The 15,667-nt window shown below is 53.6% G+C and overlaps 1 pseudogene; it reads right to left on the bottom strand.

Annotated features, from left to right (window-relative positions):
• Positions 1–752: 752 nt before the first annotated feature.
• Positions 753–1,507, bottom strand: LOC107182302 (annotated as a pseudogene).
• Between the last annotated feature and the right edge of the window lie 14,160 nt (positions 1,508–15,667).

Below are 15,667 nucleotides of genomic sequence, written 5' to 3'. Positions count from 1 at the left end.
GGAGAAAGGCCCGGGGAGACTGCACGCCATCTGGGCTGCAGGAGACCTTGAATCACCGGGGAAGCCTTTTATTAGAATCTCTCCCCTCCGACAGCCTCATAAACAAGAAACGCAGGTATTTCTGCTGAGGCACCACTTACTGCTCCTGCCCGTGCAACTGATTCGACACCAGGAATACTCTAATGGACTTGGGCAGCTCTGATGAGGCACCTCTCACCTCACTGGTCCTCTCACTGCATTTATACCCAGGTGTCCTCTCCACCTGCCAGTCACCGTGACCGTCAGCCCTTTCCTGGCTGAAAGGTAGGCAGCAGCTGAGAACGTTCTGGACTTCCACATGGCTAAAGGCAGAAAGTGAGACAGGCACAGGTGTGTGAGAAGCAGAACTGTGAGGTCGACAGGCAGGCCTCGGACATATTGCAGGTTCCGGTCCAGACCACCCCAGTTAAACGAGTACTGCAATGAAGTGAGTTGTAATCTTTTTGCTGGTACAGGGTCTTGCCTTTAATTTTTAAAAAATGCAACATCTGTCCGGCCTCTGTGGCTCAGTGGTTGAGCGTGGACCCATGAACCAAGAGGTCGCCGGTTAGATTTCTGGTCAGGGCACATGCTCCAGTTGTGATCCCCAGTAGGGGGCGTACGGGAGGCAGTCAGTCAATGCTGTTTCTTCCTTCCTTCCTTCCTTCCTTCCTTCCTTCCTTTTTTTTTTTTTCTTTCCTTCCTTCCTTCCTTCCTTCCTTCCTTTCTTTTTCTTTTTCTTTCTTTTTTTTTTTTGACAAACAACTGCTTAGTTTTTATTTCATAATCATAAACTTAACTCTGCAATCCAGCTAGACTGGGAAGGGGATAAGGAAATTATGGAACCCAATGAACTGTGGCAAGAGCACAGAGATTATGGAACATTCCCAGCAAATCGGGGTGAAGGGGTGCTCTCCTGAGCTACCGAAGGGATGGTCTGGTGGTTAAGATAAAACACAGGTCAAATTTATTAGAGTTGCCCACAGTCAGCATTGGTGGTCTTCTTGCTGGTCTTGCCATTCCTGGACCCAGAGCGCTCCATGGCTGTCACAATATCCATGCCTTCTGTCACCTGGCCGAAGACCACATGCTTGCCACCCACCCACTCGGGCTTGTCAGCGCCGATGAGAAACTGGGCACCGTTTGTGTTCGCTCCAGCATTGGCCGTGGACAGGCGCCAGGACCTGTATGTTTCAGGATGAAGTTCTCGTCCGCAAATTTCTCCCCATAGATGGACTCGCCGCCTGTGCCATGATGGCGTCTGAAGCGACCACCGTGGCACATAAGTCCCGGAATAATTCTGTGAAAGCAGGAACCTTCGTAACCAAAGCCTTTCTCCCCGGTGCTCTGAGCACGGAAGTTTTCTGCTGTCTTTGGAACTTAGTCTGCAAACAGCTCGGAGGAGACGCGGCCCGAGGGCTCGCCATCAATGGGGATGTCGAAGAACACGGTGGGGTTCCCCATGGCTGGTCACAGGCGGCTCTGGGGCGGCGGCCGCTGCAAAGCCCATGATGTTTCTTTCTTATGGATGTTTCTATCTCTCTACCCTTCCCCCTTCCTCTCTCTCTAAAAAATCAATAAAAAAATGTATTTTTAAAAATAAATAAAGCAAGCAACATCTGTGAGCACAAAAAAGCAAAGTGCAATAGACGGAGGTTTGCCTGTGCTGATCTATCCATCACAGTGAGCACTTACCGAGCACCTGCCTGTGGCAAGCATGACGCATTGAATCCTCGCAACAACCCTATGATTATCACTGCACAGAGAAGGAAATTGTAGCACAGAGAGGTATGTGGCTTGCCCCAGGTTGCACAGCCAGTAAGTGGCAGAGGTGGGAACTGAACCCCAGCCACCTGGCTCTAAAGCCTTACCCACTAGGCTACACTGCCTGGCATGTGTCATCTCAATTGCTCTGAGAAGCTCCCCATCAAATATCTATTCATGTGCTGGCTTATTCCATGCACCTGGCTCTGGCTGAGTGGCAGGGATGGGGTGGGGACACTAGAAGACATGCAAGGGCCTTGCTTCTACTTGGTAGATAAGGCCACCATGGCGAGGGAGCAGCAGTGAATGACAGCAGCTGCAGGAACTGTCCCCCTGGACCACAAATGCTGTCCCCCTGGAGACACCACAGAGGGCGGTCGGGGTCTACTGAGCTGTGACTCTATTCTCCCAGCTCCCTCAGCCAGGAGTTCTTGACTCTGTCCTCCCCTCCCACTGCTACATTTTCCCTCCTAAAAATCTCTTGACTCCAGCCCTCTCTTCCTCCCTGCATGACCAGCCCTGCCAGAGCACCCCCATATCTCCCTCCTGGGAACTCCACACTTCGTCCTCACTGCTCTCTCAGCTTATCGCCTACGCACCCCCAATAAGTCCACTCTGCCCTTCACGGTCTTTCCTAAACTTTAAATCTAACGGGGACATCCAATCCTGTCATTCCCTCTGCTTAACACCCTCCATTGGGATAAAGTCCACATTCCCATATGTGGCCTACAAAGACCTATCAAATCTACCCAGCCACGCCGCTCACCTCTTACACCCTTGAACTCCATGATCCTGCCCTCTAGAAATACTCAGAGCCCCCAGATTCTGTGTCCTTCCTCAGTGCTGGGCCCTCCCGTAGGCTGCTCTCTCTCTCCTCCCACCCCCTCTCTTCTCTCTTGACTTGGGTGAATCCACTGGCTCTGTTGGATAGTGCATCTTTGAAGACGTCAGCTTCCCCATCTGTAAAATGGACTTACACCTATCTCTTGGGGAGACATGAGGATCAGATGACGTTGTGGCCAATAAAACCCTATGCAGTGCTTGGTATACAGTAAGCACTCAATAATGGTACCAAAAATGACGATCAGCTTGCCTCTACATACAGATGTCATCTAAGTACCCAGATCAAGCACAGATACCACTTCAGAGGTTTCCCATCCCCCTTAGATAAAATGCAAACACCATGGTTGTCACAGCTGGCCTCCAAGAGGGTCCCTGGGTGCCTGCCCACTTGTGAAGTCCCCTCCCACTCTGTCCAACACTAGCCTATTGCCTAAACATGTGACTTCTGAGGCTGCTTCCTTGCTTTCTTGGATCACTCACTCTGGGGGCAGCCAGCCGCCATGTCGTGAGGATGCTCAAGCAGCCCTTCGGAGGGGTCCACATGGGAAGGAACGGAGGCTTCCCGCCAAGTCTTCAGATGAGGCAGCCACATCACCCAATTAAGGTGCTTCTGACCCACAGAAACTGTGGTGAACACACACTGTTCCCTTAGGCCCCTACGTGTGCAGGGAACAACAGCTAATACAGTGGCTCCAAGACCCGGCCTTGCCCGCCTGTCCAACCCCATCTCCCTCCCTCTCCCGTTTGCTCTCCCACTCCAGCCTCACTACCCTTCCTTGTCCTGGTCCCAGCTCATGGCCTGTGAGCTTCTTCCCTCCCCCTTTGTCCCACAATCTCTCACGATTGGCTTCTTTCATCCCCCGGACCTCAGTTTCAGTGTCATCTTCAGAAAGTGTTCTTGAATGACCCTCATCTCCAAATCACGCATCACTGCCCTAAACCTGGACCTCACCCTGCAAATCTCTGTGCATTTCCGTGTGACACGTAACACCACAGATAAATCATTGGTGCATTGGGTATTACATGTCTCCCCTGCCTCCCAGCTAACATCTGGACTCCACAGGGCAGGAAGGCAGTTTTAGTCACTCTGTGTCCTCGGCACCTAGGATGACACCTGGCACACGGTTGGACCTCAAAAAGGTTCATTGGGCGAATAACAGGCCATGAAATTGTCTCATCTGCTTATTTACTTGGCTCTGACTCATCTCCCCACTAGACTAGGAAAATGGGGCATGCCTGTCTTACCCGGGGTTTGGAATGATGTCTGGAACTGGTGGGTACTCAGTAAATAATCCTATCGAATGTCGACTGAGTGCTGACTGCGTGAGAGGCTCTCTCCCGAGCCCTGCGCATGTTCTAGCACATCTTATCCTCACAGCAACTCTGTGGGGTGAAGACGACTGTGACCCCCATTTCGCAGGTGAGGAAACTGAGGCACGGAGAGGGACCTGAGTTACCAAAACAGTAAGCGGCAGACAGAGCAGGAACTGGGACAGGGGCAGCCCAGCTCCGGAGCCAGGCTCCTAGGCAGGCAGCGCGGTGTGGCCGCCTCCTCCGCCGGCTGCCCAGGACCCTCACCCCGTCATGCGGCCCAGGAGGCGGCCGAGATGCCCAGCTGGGCTTGGCCGGGCAGAAGGAGCGGGCGGCGGCTGGGCAGCTGGAGAGGCTTTCCCCATTTCCAGGGGACGGAAAGGCTCACCTCATCGGGAAAGAACGCCCCGTTCCGTGGTCGTGGCAGGGAGCGAGGTGTCTCCCGGCCTGGTTCATGTCGAAATACATTGTCTTGCTTTTAATAGCCTCCTCAATCAGCTCTTGGAGCTTCTCATGACTGTCTGTTCCCAAAATAATACCCGGCACTGCTTTTTCCAGCTCAGAAGTGCTGAATCTTGCTACCTCCCCATCCGCGCTGGCGGCCACCAAGCCCTAGTCATCCAGGGTCCCCCGGCCGGAATGTGACCCAACAGGGAGGTTCCCCAGGCATTTGGAGAGAACCCCCGACCGCCCTTGCCAGCTGATGGGGCTGCTGACAGCAAGTTTCCAGAGAGCCTGGCCTCGGGGCTGCCTGCACTGCCCCCGCCTGCGCTGCGGAGGGGATGTGACCTAGGCCAGCGGCAGCCCTTAGCCCTCCGATTGCCCCGGGCCCTCCGAGACGGGGAAGATTTTCCTAGAAGCTGGAGTGCTGACGTGGAGCGAGAGGGAATTGGCTCTTGGCTCTCAACGCTGCAATCGGCTTGGCTAGCCTCTCTCCTTCTGTGTGCAGAAGGGAAAGAACAGGGGGGTGGGGAGGAAGGTTTATCTCTTTTGCATTCTTCTGAGAGCTAAGCCCAAAACATTCAGGCTTTCATTTGTTTAAAAAAATATCTGGGGTGCGTAAAACTAGAATTTTTTCTCCTCGTATTTTAAAAATCAATTGGGCTGTCTTGTTGCTTTGTTTATTCATTCAACAAACACTGCCAAGTACCTGCAATATTCTAGGCCTGGGGTGCAGCCGTGAGTAATAAAGATGATGTACTGCCCTTGCAGAGGTATATGCCGAGAAAAACAACGTGGAGCAAGGAGGTAGAAAGGACCAGGGGAAGAGCTGGTTTTAGCTGGTGGTCAGGAAACTGGACTGGGGGGTGGTGTCCCTCAACTGGCCTGCACCCTCTCGCAATCCAGGACCGCTGGCTCTTAACCACTCGCCTACCTGCCTGCCTGATTGCCCCTAACCACTCTGTTTGCCTGATGTTTGCACATGCTGTTTGCACATGCGAATTTCGTGGAACAGGCCTCTAGTTAATACTAATAGTTGCTAAAATGCATTGGGTGTTTATGCATTGCCCTGTTACAAGTGTTTGACAGGTATTCATTCAACAATCCTCATAACCTTACAAAGAAGTGCAAATATTTTCCTTTTACAAAGATAACAAAAGAGGTTCAATAACATGTCCTAGGTCACCTGGTAGAAGAGCCTGGAATCAAACCCTTAAAGAGACAGGACATACTCCCTACTTCCCCTTCTCTCCTTCCTGCTACATTGGGGACATGTTGGTTGGAGCACAAGCAGCCACTTTGGGCCATGAGGTTAATGAAAACCAGTTCCCTGAAGACACCAGTTAATGAACACACCGCTTCACTGAAGAGGTGGCGCTGAGCAGCACTGAATGAGGCCTGAATCTGGCTATGCAGACAGCAGGGGGCAGCATTGCCTGGCAAGTGCAGCAGCGGTGGCGGGAGCCCCTCCCACCTCCACAGCAGCGCTAAGGAGCAGCGAGCCAAGCACTAAGGAATAGCAAGCAGGCAGGCGGTAAGGCATCCCAGACTGTGAGAGGGATCCCAGATTGCAAGAGGGTGCAGGCCGGCTGAGGGATACCCTGCCCCGTGCATGAATTTCGTGGAACAGGCCTTGTGTGTTTATGCATTGCCCTGTTACAAGTGTTTGACAGGTATTCATTCAACAATCCTCATAACCTTTCAAAGAAGTGCAAATATTTTCCCTTTACAAAGATAACTAAAGAAGTTCAATGACTTGTCCTAGGTCACCTGGTAGAAGAGCCTGGAATCAAACGCTTAAAGAGACAGGACATACTCCCTATCCCCTTTTCAGAGACAGGACATACTCCCTACTTCCCCTTCTCTCCTTCCTGCTACATTGGGGACGTGTTGGTTGGAGCACAAGCAGCCACTTTGGGTCATGAGGTTAATGAAGACAAAGCTGCCAGATAAAAGGAGCTCAGGTCCCCAAGGATCATGGGGGCTCCATATCAACCCTGACCCCTTGATCTCCCACCCAGGCCTTTGGTAAGAGAAGAATAAAGAGCTAACCTGTTTAAGCTATTGCTATTTAGGGATCTTTAGCACAACAGCTAAACCTGTGTCCTCACCAATATGGATCTTATTTTAAACGTGTGAAGACCTCAGGTGCAGACACATTGAGTAGCATGATCAGATATGCGCTTGAGAAAGATGGCTAGCCATGGGAGGGGTCAAGGTTCGGACTCCAGAGCCAGCTGGCCTGGACACAGCTTCCAGCTCCGCTTCTCCCTAACTGTGAGATCGGAGCCAGTTCCTTAACCTCTCTGCCTCTCGGTTTCCTCACCTACAAAATGGTGAGGAGATAGTGACCGATGGGAGAGCTGTTTTGAGGAGTTAGCACATGTCGGGGCTTAAAATAGCACCTGGCACATATGAGGGGGGTTTGGGCTCGGTGAGAGCTATTGTCTGGGACACCTCACCTGAGCACTTGGTCCTGATGGGGAGCACTTTGGAGGCTCCCCCTCCCAACAGGCTCTGGCAGGGCCCTGGGAGCACAGAGAGAGGCCTTCATTTGCCAGCAGAGGCAACGGCCCCTGAGGGAGAGCAGCCGAACGGGCGGGAACCACTGGGAAAGGTCACTGGGCCTGGGGCTGTACAGAGTGGGGTGTAGGCCAGACCGCGGTGCAGAAAGCCACCTCGGTGCCATCCAGCCCAGGAGGCTGAGCCTGGGAGCCCCACGTGGCAACAGGGCAGGCCGGGCTGCGCGGCCCTTTTCCCCAGCGGGCGCCTAGAAGATAAGAAACTCGGCTTCCGGAGGACCTGCTCCGAGCCGTCCCGCTGGCTCCTCCGGGCTTGTCAAAATATTTCTTTGTGGAGCCATCTCTGTTTTTCCATGAATAAAAGTATTTTTGGGCTCCTGGCAACAATAAGTGAGTGTTACAAAAGAGGCCTGCCTTCCGAGGGAAACAGCTCCTCCCGCCGGGCCATGTGCGGGGCCTTGGTTCTCCTGGGGCTCCCTGCGCTCTGGGCCCCGATCGGGGCCTGGGGAGCAGGCTCTGGGTGCCCACCTCCACTAGGGAGACACGCGAGGGGGCAGTGCCACTGCTGTTAGGATCCCCGGCCTTTCCTAGCACAAGACATGCCGCGTCCATCCTCCCTCTAGTCCAGCGGTTCTCAACCTGTGGGTCGCGACCCCTTTGGCGGTCGAACGACCCTTTCACAGGGATCGCCTAAGACCATCCTGCATATCAGATATTTACATGACGATTCATAACAGTAGCAAAATTACAGTTATGAAGTAGCAACGGAAATAATTGTATGGTTGGGGGTCACCACAACATGAGGAGCTGTATTAAAGGGTTGCGGCGTTAGGAAGGTTGAGAACCACTGCCTAGTCAGTCAGTCAGTCAGTCGGTCAACACGCATCTGTTGGGGACCTGCTTGGGCCCAGCACCCCACGGACAGAAAAGACCACCTTGGCCTAGAGCTCAGGCTTCGCAGGGCGACAGACGGGGACGCAGGTCGTCCCACAGCGGCCATGGCGATGTCTTCCTGGGGTCGAGGGAGGACAGAGTGGAGAGGGGTGCACGTGGCGCCGCGGTAAAGGCTGTGGGCTCTGGGCCCTAGCTCAGCCCATGGGACCTTTGCGGCCAGGGGCTCCACCCTTCAGGGAGTCAGTTTCCTCGTCTGCAGAATGGGGACACAATGGGAGTCATATAAGGAACAGGCTCGGAAGAGAACACTATACAGTGCAGAAGTGTGAACTAGTAAAAGTTGTTAAAACAGTAGATATTTGTTCCTCCCCCACACGGGCCTCTCCTCAGGGCCACTTGAGCGCCCTCATGGCATGGCACTGGCTTCCCTCGGAGTGAGCGAGTGAAGAGAGAGAACCGGGCAGAACCAGAGGCTGTGACTGGTCACAGAAGTCACTGCTGTGACTTCCCTCACTCCCTTTCAGAAGACTCCCCAAGTCCAGTCTACATTCAAGGGCAAAGGAATTGGGCCCCACCATTGCCTTTTGAAGGGCGGTGTGTCAGAGAACTCACAAATCCAGTTTAAAATCACGAGTGACCAACTAGGCTCTCTGAGCAGGCCAGAGGGCCTCAGACCAGCTTCCCCAGACCCAAGGAGAACAGACGGGAGTCCGCTCACACGAAATGCTGACCAGTCCAAACCCATCTGGCAGACGGCAATCAGACGCATCGCCTGCGTGAGGATGGGAGGTCAAGTGCAAAAGGCAGTGGAGAAGTTCTGTGTTTTGACTGGGCTGGTGGTCAAAACTGACTGAGCTGTGCACTTAAAATGTGCATTTCATTATATGTAAATTATAACGTAGCGAAGTTGACTTTAGAAAATACCAGCTTGCTGACTCAGGGTACTCACTGTTCCTACAACTTCTTTGGTTTAGGTCAGGGGTTGACACACTATTACCAAATCTGGCCCATTACCTGTTTTTTATAAATAAAGCTTTATTGGAATGCAGCCATGCACATTTGTTTATGGAGTGGCTAAGGTTATTTTCATGATAAAATGACAGTAGTACAATCGAGTTGCAATAGAGGCCATACAGCCTGCAAAGCTGAACGGATCTACTACCAGGCCCTTTATAAAGTTTGTTGATCCCCTCTCTAAAGGAAAACTAAGAGCTTCATGCTACTGTTACTCATTTTCAGGGCTAATGGGCCCAAATTCTCTCTTTTTTTTTTTTTTACCCCAAAACTATTGCAGCCCCCAACTCACATGTACGCATGGCAGTTTCTCCCAGCAGCAGGCCGATGTGGGAAGATCTAAGTCCTCTTGACAGTTCCTGGCTTTTCCCCATTTGGGAACCATTTGACATTTCTTTAGAATGCTTTCTGCAGCCCACCCTTTAGCGTCTGGAAGCCTGAGCTGGTGAACAAGAAGACGGCCCTCAAATGGAACCCAGCCCCACGGAACAGGAGTTGGTGGAGTTTCTGTCACTTGCAACATCTCCTACCCCACCCCCTGGCTTCCTAAGTCTGGAAATGCTGTCCCAGCTACTGAGAGCAGCCACTTCACTGCCATGAAGAAAGACAAGGGCAAACCAAGGGAAAGGCAGCGAAGTGGAGCCAGCACCTTGATCATGCCATTCCTGAAACCCACCTTACCGCCGAAGCATGTGACAATGAGATGATACACTGCCTTAAGGTTTAAGCCAGTTTGAGTCAGTTTTGCATGACATGCAGCCAAAAGTGTCCCAAGTGACATACTCGGTTTTCTTGCGTGTAACACATAGACGATCCCACTCAAATGGCAGCTGGGAGGACTAGAGACCAGCTATGCCGATTCCAGCCCAGAGCGAGCAGACCCAGCAGGGCCTCCACAGACGGTTCCCTTCCTTTCTCTGGCTTTTCTTCCCTCCCTCACGGCCCCATGAGCGCAGGCTGGGGGCCATGTCATTTTCAGCCGTGCCAGGTAGGATGGAACCCTCCATGCGGAGAGGTCACTGGTCCCTCAGGTGAAATCAAGAGCAACATGGGAGGGCAGTCCAGGGGACAAGAGCTGCGACTTCCCCCAGCCCCGGGGTAGTGAGGAGGCCCGCACCACACACCCCTTCCCCACCCTGTCTAGCCATGGGGAGGGGCTCCATCCCAGTGCACAGCTGGGTCATGTGGCGACGAGGTGGCCGGCTTGTGGTGAGTTGCTGTGAACAGACAGAAACTGTGGGGCCTGGAAGCCGAATCCGAAAGCAGTTTCTCCTCAGAATCTTCTTCCCTGCCTCCTGATAAGCATCCTGACTCGCCGCAGCAGAGCGGTAAAATGGGTGACACCAAAGAGAATGATCGCGAGGCATTTCTTCCAAGTCCCCGATGGAGCGTCACACGGTGTTTGTCATAAATCTGCGTGTCCCCTCGTCCAGACACTGTCGTCGCCCGGGAGCGCTGGCTCTGCTGCCTGCCCGCCCGCGGACGCGCCATGCAGACACGTGAAACCTGTGCCTCCCCGAACACAAGAGTGGAGAAGCACGTGGCCACGCACTGAAAACCCGATTAGACGAGCGAGGCGAGCGTCCTGAGCAAGGGCCATGAGCGTAACTCAGCGCATGCTCTTCGCTACCAAGTACCACTGGTATTCCCGGGCCAGGACCACCCCACCGGCGGTGCCGGAGACCAGACTCTCCAAAGACCAGTGACCCCGAGGGTCTCGGGATTGAAAGAGAAATGTTACCCTGCGCTTCATAAGCCACTGGGGAAAATGCTTCTTAATCCCTTCCCCATTTCCGCAAAACAGTCCCGGGGGTGCCAAGTACCGCGTAGGAAAAGTGGTCAGTAATTGGTGATAACTGTGTATGCTGCCGGGGGGCTGCTGGAAATTCCAGGGGGACCACTTTGTACATCATATGATTAACTAACCACTGTGCTGGACACCTGAAACTCACACAAAATAATACTGAATATAAACTGTAATTGAAGTAAAACAATTTTTTAAATAAAAATAAATTCTTAAAAATGAAATTGGTGTTGTCACAAATATGTTATATATTGAAATAATAAAACGTCTCTGGCCCTAGCTGGTTTGGCTCAGTGGATAGACCATTGGCCTGAGGACGGAAAGGTCTTGGGTTTGATTCCAGTCAAGGGCACATTCCCAGGTTGCAGGCTCGATCCCCAGTGGGGGGCATGCAGGAGGCAGAAAATCAATGATTCTCTCTCATCATTAATGTTTCTATCTCTCTCTCCCTCTCCCTTCCTCTCTGACTAAAAAATAATAATAATTTGTTTAAAGTTATCTATTAAATAAATAAATATAAAATGTCTGTATACAATGAAAGAGGGGAAAGGAGAAGGAACAGGAGCAGGAGAGGAAGAAGGACAAAGAGAAAGAAAGAGAGAAAGAGAGAAAGAGAGAAAGAAAGAAAGAAAGAAAGAGAGAGACTGAGGGAGGGAGGGGTGTCATGTGATCAAGGCCTAAGCCAATCAGCACATGGAATTCCCCTGACCTCAGTGATGGTTTAGGGATGAGCATGTGGCCAGGTTAGGGCCAGTGCTATGCAAGGGGTCTTCAGCTGGGCTGTGGGCAGACGGCTCTCCCGCTGGCAGGGAAGGGGGAGGGATGTGGCCGCGGCAGGGGGGGCAAGCTGGGGTCGAGTCGGTGGGGCAATAGCAGAGCCCAGAGAGTGAGAGGGAACCCTTGATGTTTGAACCCCTGGATCCAAATGAGCCTGCAGTCCCCCCGGGATTCTCGATAATAAACTCTGCCTATTTACTGAGACCCGTTTATAAGGTTGCGGAGGGTGTGGGTTGAATCTGCATTTCAGATAGACTGAGTAAGTTCTTAGCATAAGTGTGTCCCAAACATTGCACAGAACATATTTATGCTAAACTGAAACCCAAATGTAACTGGTTGTCCTGTGTTCTAACTGGCAACACTACCCGTTTGGGCCAGGTTTCGGGTCATAGGAACCCAGGGGTGTCTTCACTGATGCCCAGCCCCAGCCCCTTCCCGCAGGGCAGAGAGGTACCCTGGCCTGCCTCCTGCCCGGACCAGCCCGTGGCCCACAGCGGGAATTCGCGGTCACTCCATCGCCCTCCTCTGGACCGGGACGCCTCCATTAGCCAGGACCCACCATGGTGGAGACCCACCGCCACCCCCATTTGGAAATTACTCTCTCGCAAAGGCGTCATTCCAGCAGGCAGGGGAGACGTCCTCCTTTTACAGAAGAGTAACCTGAGGCTCGGAGGCCTGGTCGGCACCTAGTAAGCGGTGGGGTGAGTTTAAGACCAAGGCCCGGCTCTCGGAATCCCACTTCCGAGCAGGAGGGACTGGGCAGCCGCTGCCCCCGAGGTCCTCCAGAGGAAGGCCTGTCCCCTTCCCGTCGCTGCCTACCCAAATGCAGCTTCTTCTTGAGGTGTTTCTCCACAGGGCCCCCTCCACGGGAATGCCCTCTGGGTAAGGCCAGAGGCGTGGGATGGGGAGTCGCTGAGCTGGGAGCAGCAGAAAGCCCAGCGGGCCGGTTCCGGGGGGGCGGCAAGGGCCTGGCACTGGGAAAGGGGAAGGACACTGGATGGTTGTCCCCAGCCCTTCGGGGCCAGAGGAAGCCGTGGGGCGCGGGGGGCAAGGCCTCTCCCAGGCTCCTCTCCTCCAGGGCGCCTCACTTTCCACTTCGGTTTGCCTTCTCTCTTTCTCCTCCTCCTTCTCTCTCTGTTGTTACCACTTAAGGAAATAAATAAATAAAGCACACCAACAAAGCAAACATCTGGAAAGCTTTGTGGAAAATGGACCCACCCTCCCCAGAGTCAGAGCGCAGCCGCCCATGGGATTCGCAACTGGCCCCCAAATGCTCTCCGCCCCTCTGTTCTCCTCCCAAAGCCCTGTCTTCGCCTGGGGTCGTGTCCTTCCACACTCACCCCCACCTCCGGGGGTGGCTCCCGGCTCCCAGCCCTGACTGGGGGAGTGCCCTGCAGGCTCCTGGGCTCCCTGCCTTACACCCAGCATATCCCCGTCCCACCCCACCAGGGTCCTGGCTGCTGGGTCTCTTTGCCACCCTGGCAGCCACTGCCCGTCTCAGAGGGACGTCCATTCCTCCTGACCCGCCACAAGCCTCTTCTCCGCCCCACCTCCCACCTCTTCTCCTTCCACGCCAACCAGCCCTCGCCCTCCACCACCGACAAAGGTACCTTCCCAAAGGACAGTGATAAGATCAGGGCCCTGCTCAACAGCCCGCTGTGGCTCCTACCGCCTCCTGAAACAAACACCAGCCTGCCTGGTGGCAAACCTTCCCGTGGATGTCTGCTGTTTGGTTTTCCAGCACCTCTTCTCTTCCTTTGCCAACTCCACTCTCGGTTTTCTTAGGGGCACGGGGGAGGGGCTGCCCTCAGGCCAGCAGGAGGTTGTGTGACCCAGACTGGGCCAACGCACGTGCTACCTTCTCCTCAACACAGGAGTCACAGGAGCTGGTCAGGGTCAGCCACACGAGCCAGGTCTGGCTGCAGCTCTCCCTCTCTCTCTCTGTCTCTCTCTCTTTTTCTCTCTCTCTCTCTCACAGGAGCTGCTAATGGCTATGTCTATCTTCCCACCACAAGGGAGAGCAAACTCAGGGGAAAGCAAAGCTGTGAGATCAAGAAACCAGTGGTCTCTAACATATCTTTAAGCCCCTGGATACAGCTATGCCTGTAGCCAGTCACACCCACTCACTACATCCCTCTGTTTTTTAGGACTGAACTGGTTTGACACGAGTTTCTGTCTCTGACAACACAACAGTATGGTTCCGACTTCCTCTTCTGCTGTCCTAGTTTCCCGCACGTCCGTGCTTCTAGGAAATGGCCTCTTGAGCCGTTAGCAGAACACATCCCACACTCCGGCCCCTGTGCCTTCAGTCCTGCTGTTCCCTTGACCTAAAATGCCCTTCCCATCGCTGCCTACCCAAATGCAGCTTCTCCTTGAGGTGTTTCTCCACAGGCTCCCTCCACGAGAATGCCCTCATTGTCATTGCCGTGCTTCCTGTCCCTCAGATTCGTGTACGCCCCTCCTATCCCTTCTCAGAGACAAGGATGTCCTTAACAAGGAGGCATCCTCACTGGCTCCCCCTGAGCACAGCGTGTGACACGGAGCCGGAGCTCGGTAAAGGAGCTTTGCCTTTCTGTCCACCTGGAGAGGCACCAAGGACACACTCGCCTGAAGCCTTGATGCTGTGACAGATGAGCCTGCCCGGCGTCCATCACTCCGCCTTTCCTCTCAGCACCCCGCTTTTTCTTTGGGGAACCACTCCATCTCCATTCGCTTACTTGTGGCTCACACAGAGTTCACCCCACCTCTCAATAGCACGGGACCCAGACCAGCCAGCCAGGGCTCCCCACAGTCCCACCACAGGGACTGCCTCCGTGCTGGGCGTGTGGCCCGCCACGGAGACTCAACAAGAAGCAGACATAGAGCACACCAGAGCCTGGAGGTCGGGCAGGTGCCTGAAGGCGTTTCCTCCCGGGCCAGCCCTGCCCGAAGCCAGCGGCTCTGCACCTTTTAGTTGGATGAGCCGGTAAATTCCCAACTCTTCGGGCTTCTGTCACCGACACTCACGAGTCTCAGCTGGTACAGCTTCCACGTCTTTCTCTCGATCGTTAAGTCTAACCCAGGGCGCAAGGGGTCCATAAATATTTCCTCGTTCACTAACGGAGTGCAGGGCATGCTCTCTGCCCTGTCCCTCACTGCACCTTCCCCACTGTTCCTCTAGCTAAGGTCCACCCGTCCTGCGGTCTCATCTCCACCGTGACTCCCATAAGACCTTTCTTGATTCTCCAGAAAAAACTAGGCCTCCGCTGGGCTTCACAAAGCCCCAGACACGTCCTTCATGGCACTTCTCACAGTTGGCGATTGCCTAATTGTTGGTGAAACTAATTATTCTACGGCCGTCTGCCCCCAAAACTACAAACTCTACCAACTCAGACATTGTCTCATTTGCCACTGAATTCTCAGGGCTCGGCACGGAGCCTGGCACACGGCTGGGGCTCAGCAAATGGCCACTGGATTACTAAACGCATCGACACCACTCAGAAACCAATGAAAAGAATATGGCCCCATGGTTCCCAGCGTGAGCCAAGGTGGTGGGACCACAGCTGCGATGAGTACCTGGTCCCTTGAAGCAGACTCCGGGGAGAGCCAGGCCTGCGGAGGCTGGGGGGTGGGGGTGGGGGGAGAACTTGCCTCTTTGTGTGCACGAGCCCACGGGGGTCCTAGCATCAGAGCGCCATCAGAAAGCCCAACACAATTTGCGATTCATTACGGGAGACCCAGCCACGCCCTGAAGCAAACGTCAAATTTCACACATTTAATGAACTCCATACTTGAAATATGTGGCCTGTAAAGTCTGATTTACACTGCTGTTAAAGTCCTTGGTGCCTGGAAAGGAATGTGAAAAGTATGTATTTGTGCTTAGAGAGGGGGCTCTTTTTTTTTTTTTAGACGTTAATTCACTCCGAGGCTTATAAACGTTCCCTAAAGCATTATTTCAATTGCAATATTTCTTTCAGCACCTCACATTTAGTTACCGACTTTGGAGAAAAGTGGCTGTGTTCGGTCACACACCAGGGGAGGCGCCACCATGGAACTGTCAGCTCTCGGGCAGGTAAGCGGAGCTGACAGCCGGGCTCGGACAGCCCCCAGCAGGCAGCGCGGACGGCCGGCCCGGCTCTAATGAAAGCCCGCCTTAAGTCAACAACGTGCGGCCGCCGGGCCTGGCAACATGAATTTTATTTTTTTACTTATTTTTTTTTCAGTTCAGCCACAACTCTCATTCATTGGATGCTCCCACCTGGTGTTTCTTTCCTCCCCAGGGTCACAGACAGCTCTCGTG

Source organism: Myotis davidii, unplaced genomic scaffold, assembly GCF_000327345.1.
Source record: "Myotis davidii unplaced genomic scaffold, ASM32734v1 scaffold935, whole genome shotgun sequence".
In the NCBI taxonomy this organism is placed as follows: domain Eukaryota; kingdom Metazoa; phylum Chordata; class Mammalia; order Chiroptera; family Vespertilionidae; genus Myotis; species Myotis davidii.
The sequence above is the reverse complement of the archived record's forward strand: the minus strand, read 5'-3'. Positions and strand labels throughout refer to the sequence as shown.